Here is a 3818-nt window from a genome sequence, read left to right as displayed (position 1 = left end):
AAGCGATTTGAGGCAGAGCACCTTGCTGTCGATCCATTTTTCTGCCTAATCACACACACACACACACACACACACACACACACACACACACACTTATAGACATTCATTCATGTGCACGCACACACACACACACACACACACACACACACACACACACACACACACACACACACACATACGCACACACCCACACAGACACACACAGGATTTGAAGATCCAAACATTGATGGAAGTATGTTACACATTTAGAAAGGTCTGATCAAACACAGAGTGCTTAGTGCTATTCGTCCTTACTGCACTACTGTTTCTGGATAACCATGGTATCATCGTCTCCAAATGGACACTACAGGATACAGGATACAGGATTGCTTTATGTACAGAGTACACAGGAATTTGACTGCAGCACTTAATTAAAAAAAAGAGGATAAAAAAGAAGTTAAAAGAAGTAACATTTAAGACAAGTTAAAAAAGGTGCCACACACAATACATAAGACAATTCTTTTTTGTGTAATTCTTATTCTGATTACAAGTCGGCTGATACTAGCCTGACGAGCCAGACCCACATTAAAATGTAGGGTCTGGACACTCACCGTTCGCAGTGCTCAGTCCGAGGGGCGGGATAATCAGTTGTCTTTCAAATTCCCTCTGCACGCAATAGGACAGCGGCAGCGCTGTGAGTCCCATGCGTTTCCCACCAGCGGAGCTAGTTGGCTAGTTCAAACGTTTGCCAACTTAATAAAAGCTTAACTCGTGTCACACTGTTCGCCAGCAGCAACATCCATCTTATTTGTTTTCAAGTAGCAGGGAATTCAAGCCAAACCGTTGCAACTCTGCCATCAATCATTATGTTAAGCCCACCTAACGACTCTATACACGATTTCATTGGCCTGATTAAGTTTCGATTTCTGGAGCTCACAAGCCAACAGAGAGTTGCTAGACTAGCCCTGGCAGCAAATGTAATTCGCTGCAGCTAGGGGCGCGTCTAGATTTCTAGGCTAGGCTGATACCGTAACGTTAGCATCAAGAGCTTGCCATAACTCGCCTACCTTGGGCCTCTGAAATCCTTCATCTATACGTGAACAACGCTGCACTTCCCATGTCTGGTCAGAAAGATTGCTAAGGGCAGCGGGCCTACTCTGCAAGGGATCTGCCGCTGCCACGACCACCGAGCTGCGGCTGACCTGCGAGCTGCCATGCTAGCATCTAACGTTAGGTACCTGGAGTCTGGATTAAGTAAGGAACTCTGATAACAACGTTACAAACTGTGAAACAACAAACCATCACTGTCCAAATCCACTGAGCTGCTGATCAGCAAGATGCTTCCAGTGCTCTCCAGACGGCTAGTACATCCTCCGGGTTGGTTAGTTGACACAGCTGTGTACGGTTTAGCCCAAGTCATCATTGCCCTTGGACATTTTTCAGCAAGTTAGATGCAACCAAATGGACTAATTTAACATGAAATTTTGTTTTTAAATTTATTTTCTTTTTTACTTTTTATTATTTGTTAATTTGTTTGTTGTCTGTCCTGTATGTCTAGGTGTCACGGTTACGTTGGCGACTACGCCACTCCGTCTGGCAACTTTTGTCCTGTGTCAATGTTTTGTATGTGGAGCGCTTTGGGTTGCACTCTACGCATAAAAATGCGCCATAAATAAAAGTGATTTGACTTGACTTAGTCCACAGTAGTCCACACATGTAGAACAAATTTGTCCAAGACACAAGAACGCTTAATTTGCACTGAGATCCCAGGTTTGTGATACTGCCAGCAAGGGGCTGATATTTTAACAGCTTGGAGTTAAAACAAGTGTCCATATACAAACACACAAACACACACACACATTTTAATTCTTTATTTAAATCCACAAATCATATTACAACAGACAGGATTCAAATATTTCAAGAGATAAGATAAAGCTTTGTCACTCAATGGTATTCAGGGGTACAAAAAACATCTCCTGCGCCATACTGCAAGGCTGCCTATAACTGCAGATATGGAGCAAAACTTTGCTAGCTGTTTTGTTTTTCTGCTGGAGAGCCCTGCTAGCCTTAACCCACTGAAAACAAGATTGTTGACATGCCCAAAGCTGCCAAAGTTCAACACCACTAGCTTGCATTGATAGCCTAGGTCACATAGTTTTGTCCGTATGGGTTGGTACTTCATGATTTTATCATTAAAAGCCATGTCCATGTAGAGATCATACACACATCCTATTTCAAGTATGTACTTCCCTTCTGTCTCGGTCTAAAAACACAACATCAGGGGTGTTAGGGATGTTACAAAACACATCAGTGGAGCTGTTAAACCATTCTGGCATAATACGCGAATGTTTGTGCATGGTCACATTATCTGGAAGTACATCCTTAACAGTGCTACCAATAAGGTCAACAATTCGGTCGTGGCATGCAGTATAAAGTCCTTTGTACATAGTACAGCCATTAACAATATGGGCAACTGATTCGAGGTGATGGTCAGAGTATGAGTGCATTATACAGTGTGGATGGTGGATTGCAGGGTACCATAATGCAAGGTTGTATTTGGTGGGTAACACCTGCAGTCTGGCTTTGACAGTGAAACAAAGGATGTCCTCCCCAACAGCGGCATTTGTAAACATGGAGTGTGAGACAGAGTGGTCGGCAAAGTGTAGGCATGCCAACTTTCCCTGCATTCTGAGTCCAGTCCTGTGTTGTTTGGTGTCTGTTTGTTTTATGTTAAGAAGGAATCTCCTTGCTATTGTATTCTGTAGTGTGTGTTGTGCCTCGTTGTGATATACAGTAGCCTCTGCTGTTACACATGGCTGTGACAACTGCATCAGATGCCTGTGGTGCTGTGTGTGAGTTGTGTTGTGTCCATTCCAGTTTAACTGACATTCTGTTGCACAGATCATTAGGTCCAGCCAGTCTGATCGGACTCCAAAGCCTGCAGCTTGTGTGTCCAGTTTCCCGCTGCTTTTCCTCCTAAAGCCTAGGAAGCTGTCCTGGCCTGGTTTGGCCAGAGGGACCTTCCTCTTCCTGAGGTCCAGCAGGAGGGAAGCTCTGGCTAGCTCTCTGACAGTGGCATGGTCATTGTTGAGCATGCAGATGAGGTGTGTCAGCCTGGTGGCAGTGTATACCCATTCCACGTTTGGGACACCCAGCCCCCCCTCTTTGCGTGAGAGGAAGATGAGGTCCCGGGTAGAGTGAGAGTTCAGCCCCAGCCATTTTCTGAAGGCCTGGACTGTTTTATTGTTCATGTCGCGTAGGACATCTTGCGGGATGTGGACGTTTGCAAAGAGGTGTTGTACCTTTGCCAGGGCCATCTCTCTGATAGCGTCCAGTTTCATGACTACAGGGACGGGGGAGGAGTCAATTAGGTCGATCCTGGGGCCTCATTTATAAAAGTGTTGCGTAGAAGCCATCCTTCATTTGATCTTAGATCATTTCTGAAATGATCGTACGTGTGATTCAGAGAACACGAACGTACGCACAAAAAAACGTGCGTACGCCACCCTTCCAGATGTGTCCATTATAAATCACAAATGAACGTCAACTTGTGCGCAGCCGGATGGTTTTAGGTCTCCACCTTGTAAACACACCCTCATCAATATCATTAGCATATGTTTTAATGAAATCAATGGCCTAAATACTGTAGCCTATGTAAAACTAGATGTACCGCGTAGCGGTACAAAATATGACCGCCGCTCAGTCCTGCACATCCATTCTGCGAAAATAAATCATATTAATGAATTTGTCTCCATCTTCTACTCCATTCCCCACTCTTGAAACTTTTGTGTATGCTTGTTTGAAATGTGTGTTTGCACACATTCCGCACACAAAGTAGC

This window comes from Alosa pseudoharengus, unplaced genomic scaffold (assembly GCF_046254945.1).
Source record: "Alosa pseudoharengus isolate Yale_2024_CS ecotype anadromous, Long Island Sound unplaced genomic scaffold, YU_APseudo_1.1 YU_APseudo_1.1_scf_10, whole genome shotgun sequence".
NCBI classification, from domain to species: Eukaryota; Metazoa; Chordata; class Actinopteri; order Clupeiformes; family Clupeidae; genus Alosa; species Alosa pseudoharengus.
Note: the sequence above shows the minus strand (reverse complement) of the source record.